Consider the following 5,610-nt stretch of genomic DNA (forward strand, 5'->3'; position numbering starts at 1 on the left):
TAGCCTTCGGAGGTGGACTCCCGACCCCGCCGGTCGGCCACATCGCGAAGGTCATTCTAAGGAGATCTAAGGGCTGAGCAGATTTTGGACGCATCACATATAAACCATATCAGCAGCACAATCTCTCAGTAACTCTGTTGTTATTGCTCTAATTCCTTGTCTCTCCTCCAAAGAATGCACAAATAAACAACTATCAGCAGAGGTAGAGTTTTGCGCATTTGTACTTGGACAAAGGTTTCTATAAACACACGAACCCCCAAATATGATGGGGCCAGGTTACACTGTTTGAAACAAGCCCAAAAGTCTGGATGATATAAAAACATATATCCTCTAAAATGGGCTGGATCTTTAAGGTGCATTGGCCGAGCCATTGTTGATGTTTCAAACAATGAAACCTGCCCCTCTATATTTCTAGGAAGCTGAATACTGTAGCAGACTTTCTAGCCGGGAGGGCCCTTCCAATTTCTACCTGAGTGGTTATTAGAGTTATGCTTGGCCAGTCCCTTCGTACAATCTCAATAAAATGCTTTATTACCCAAAAATGAAAAGAAAAAAAAGAAACCTCACCTTGGATTAGATGGTTGGGTTCATTTTGTTTTGTTTAGTCCGAGCAGGTTTATGCAGGTTTTGCCCCTAGTAGACCTGGCCTCAAGGAAATTCGAACTTTTGATCTGAGATGTTAATGTTTAACATTTGAGCGAACTCCTTGAAGCTATTAATCATATCTTTTAAGCTCTATTTACCCTACCCTGTTTTAGTTCAATTGATATAGAATCTGATAAATTTCAGCCATGCTGTCAATATGATTGATTTAGTCCCATCCCTTATCTTCTCTTCTCTTTAGCCATTTTCTTTTGGTTGGTTGTTGCCCATGACACATACATAGGTACCCATTTAGGAAAAAAAATAAAAGACAATGATGAGTCACATGATTGTATAGTGAATGGTTTTTCAGTCAGTTGACTATAGTTAACTTTGTCATGAAATAAATGTGTATAATTCATTTTCATTCTACCTACATGAAACTTGAAGTACAAAAATTGAGATATCAAACTTGAGATATCAGTATGCATTTTTTTATTTTCATATAGAGTTGTATGAACATAAGTTTGAGAAATTCTGAGGGATCGGAGGCGAAACCAAGAAACAAGTAAGTTCTATGCACTATTTACGCGTGGAATGATGTTTTATAATTCATTTCAGTTTTGAATATAGCAATTCATTCATTATTATTTATGTGAAAAGGTGTGTATGTGTATTATTTTTATTGTCTAGGATGCATTTAGTTCTAGAACATTGGCATAAAGAACCTTGTCTAACATGGCTTAATTAGAAATATACGCATTCATTCTCATTTTAAACTTCTACTAAAGTATAATTTCATAACAAAAATGTTTTTTTTTTTTTTAAATGAAGCAAATCAAATGAGGATGGATGCTTATTTCTCATTTATTTATTTAGAACATATTCAAGGACCTATAGTCATATAAACAAAAATAGATCCAAGAAGTAGAAATAAAGAAGCAATCCAAAGAGAACTAATGTTTAAAGGTTTAATAATATTGTTTCAATTTCAATTGTGCTTTTTAGTTCTACTATTCTCCTTAATGAGTGTGTCTTGGTTTTATCCTTTCTTATCTTACCTTAGGATAACAAATTAAAAAAACCAGAAAATTGTTCTTAGACTCTCACCTTAAATATCAAAATTTTTTTAAAAAAATTTATTCCCGATTATGTCACATTAACTTAAATCTTGTCAGGAGAGCTAGTTCATCACCACCAAATCCCCTAGAAGAAGAAGATGATAAGTAATTCGAAAACCCTTGATGAAACAAAGTGGAGTAACAATAATTAAATGTTGAAGTATTTATCAACTTAATACAATAGAAGCAAATGAGTTGATAAATACAAGAACATTGAACATTTTCTTTCTTTCTTTTTCCTCTCTGTTTTTAAAATGCTATAGTTTGTAGATGACTAGGAAACAGGGCAATTCAGCTCGTGAATCATATACAAGGATCTCACTATTGTCCCCATTCACTGAGTCAAACCCAACTCGGCCTTCCAAAAACGACTCAAGTTCAAGCTGCTTACACACCCTACCAGCAATGATGCGGCACACTAACATAGTCCTCCGTCCTTTACCTCTGCCGGCGTTCTCATGAGCCACTCCACTGCCGGAAAACATATGTATCATCGCATCTATGCTGCCGGAAAACGTACACATCCCACCAACGTACTATCTCTTCACTTGGTTCATCTTGCTACTTGTTTGTTTCTAAATCTATTTGAAAAAACATATTCTAATACATTAATTAATTGTTACTCATTAAATTGGAGAATTTATACACCTTATCTTTGAATTCAAATGAACTTTGTTAGGCATGAAAATAGATGAGGCTGCTTGACCTTTGTACTAAGTTTATATTAAATTTATCTTCAACATTACCATTAAAAAAATATCATGAGCTAATCATAAATGAGATCGATTTTTTGGTTCTTCAACTTTGTTAGTGGCTGATGTGAAATAACCATTATACCCGTCAAGTAACAAAAAAATAAAATTGCAGTTGTACCTTTATCCATACCAAGGAAAACTATAATTATTCTTCTTATACTTTATTCTCAAAGAACCATACAAGTGGGTTGAGAGATTTTTCATTCACCCATCTTCTTTCTTCGTCTTATTGAAAATCATCATCACTACCCCACCACCATAAACCATACACCAAAAAAGAAAAAAGAAAAAAAAGAGGGTCTATAAGTTTTGCTTCATAAGCATTCTTGTATTTTGTTTTTTCCCCTTCTCATTTGTTTCTTCTAGTTTTGTATTTCATGATTTTTTTTTTTCTGTTCATATTTTCATAGATTTCAAGTTTGAGGAGTTCCAATACCCGATCTAAGTGCTTCACCCATCTTCTTGCCCTCAAATTGGCCAAAACTTCCATCAAACGCACTAGAAGAAAGCTTGAAATTGTTCTCAAATCATCAGTAAAAGCGCATGGCTTTATGTTTTTGGTTTTTCGTGTTCTCTTTGCTTTTCTTGTCTTTCATTTATAATTCATATTTTTTTTCGGTTCATATTTCCATAGATTGCAAGTTTTAAGGAGTTCCAATACCCGATCTAAGTGCTTCACCCATCTTCTTGCCCTCAAATTGGTCAAAACTCCCATAAAAGGCACCGGAAGAAAGCTTGAATTGTTCCCAAGTCATCAATAAAAGCGCATGGCTTTATGTTTTTGGTTTTTCGTGTTTTCTTTGCTTTTCTTGTCTTTCGTTTGTAATTCCACAAATATTCAAGGCTCTCCTTTCTACTTGGGTGACTACAAATGTTTTTGAGAGAAAAAAAAAAAAAAAAAAAAAAAAAAAAAGTGAATAAAGCGAAAGAAAGTGCTTGCATTCTCGATACATGAACACGGCTTTCACATATTTCTCGGAAAGTCCAAGCTTTGCTGCCCTCAACTTCAGGTGAGGTGGTTAAGGTGTTCATGGAGTACGAGTTCAAAATGAAGAATAGCGATATTGTAGGGGAGAAAGGCAATAAAGTAGAGACAAATAGGCCTTTTGTCTTTGAAAAATTAGCAACACCCTAATCAGTGAACGGAAATCCTAATCAATCAAGTTTAACTGTTGTGATTTCACAAATAAGCTAAAATCCAAAGAACCTAAAACCGTAATAAATCAATATAACTAAGAAGATTCCCTTCACCCATTTCAATGTTGGTTTAACTTTAAAAATAGAATTTAAGTTAACAGCATTTGAGTCATTTTAATACATAATGGATATTTGTGATCATTAAAAAAAAAATTCGAATTCGGATAGCTGTCTTAATAATCACTAATAGAGTGGATCCATCTGTAATTTTTGGTAGATTCGGAAGGGGGTCGAGTAGTTTTTGGATCCATATGTAGTATTTGAGGCGAAGTGGGGGTGTGCATGTAAAAGAAAATTCTTTTCCATATCACATGCAAAAAACTCTATTACTTGGGCCAGAAATTCTCCTTTTGGTTATGAAAAATATTAAGAAAACGGATGCATGCAAGTTATGAAAAATAATAAGAAAACGGATGCATAGAACACTTGCTACTAACCCCCAGAAAATAAAATAAAATAATATAATGTATACAACACTTAATCAGCTCATCTTGCATTAAGATTTTCCCTAAACTATGGTGCTATACCAATGCATATGGCAATTAATCAGCTTGAATATGATTGCTTAGGCCAATTTAGGAGAATAAAGATGAGTTTATTTAAGCACACTTTGTAAACAACAAATAATTGTGGGATCTATTTCACTTAGTTCCCTGATTGTAGTTACAATCCTCCTCGGTCTAATTAATCAATATGCTCTTCTTCATGCATTCTCAAGATTTTCATTGATCTCATTGATGTTGAAGCACTGCTTTGTAAATCCTTTTGTTTTTTTTTGGTTAAAAGGTCATTTGTATTAAAATCGAAAAAAGAAAATACAACATCAAGCAAATTTCACAGATACAAGGAATCAAACCACTCAACTTACAACAATGTTTACCCCAATACACTCGTTCTTATTGGCTACTCGGTTCTGTCATATAACATGAAACTCGCTCAAGAAAAGCACATTAATTTGATTTCAGAAGAAAGTCAAGTACAACACCTACACATCATTGATATCTTCGACAACCAGATGCAGATGCGTTCCAATCCAATTCCTTTTGGACCATGTATTGATGGATTCATAGCAGAGAGTTCAGTTATAGACCAAAAAATTACATTGGTTTGCTAATCAATTCAGCACATTCATGTATATTTTAAAGCATATCCAGTAACTTCTTAGAGGATGTGTAGTTTGTTAGTCTTAGGAACTCATGTGGGAAGAGAAAATATTGGTAGGCATTTTTACTTTTTGGTCACTGTCATCCTGTCATAGTGACTGGGGGTGCATAGGCCCATGGGAAGGGCAGCCAGAAAGGGAAGGGAAAGGAAAGCTGTGGTAGGGATGAAGATTCAAATCCCTGACCTCCTTGCACTTTATGCTCCTACAAAGGAAGCTCTTACTAATTCAGTGAATGAGATTTGAGCCTTGTTAGCAAAGACCATATAAGGAAAACAACATAGACAAGGAATTGAATTTGTATAACAGAAGGATAGTTTTACGTGGAAAAACAGTCCACAGATGAGCAGCATGATGGTTTTCAAGAGATACTGCACCATCTTCACGTTCCATGCTCTCAGAATGAAAATACATAGCCTCTGGAGTGGCAGTCATTGTGAGTTCAAATTTTCTTTTTGGGGGTCATCCCAAACCAGTCACATTGACTCGGGATCCATAGGCTCAGGGGATGGGAGAGGTGTTGAGGAACGGAAATTTGAACTTAAGATATTTTGGTCTTACTGTCTTTACATAGGATGCTTCATTACATTGCAGAAACATAGCCTCATTTTGAGTTCAATTGGTAAGCTTGCTACTCTCCTTAAAGGTTTTCTTCTCTTTCCTTCAATTGGGTTGCACATATAAACCATATGAGCAGCACAATCACTACAAGAAAATGGATCTACAGCGGCATTTTGGAAACGCCGCCAAATGGTAAAAAATGCCGCTATAAAGCTTCCCCGGCACTTCAAAA

This window comes from Hakea prostrata, chromosome 4, assembly GCF_041222555.1.
Source record: "Hakea prostrata isolate BN-2017 chromosome 4, UWA_Hpros_2, whole genome shotgun sequence".
NCBI classification, from domain to species: domain Eukaryota; kingdom Viridiplantae; phylum Streptophyta; class Magnoliopsida; order Proteales; family Proteaceae; genus Hakea; species Hakea prostrata.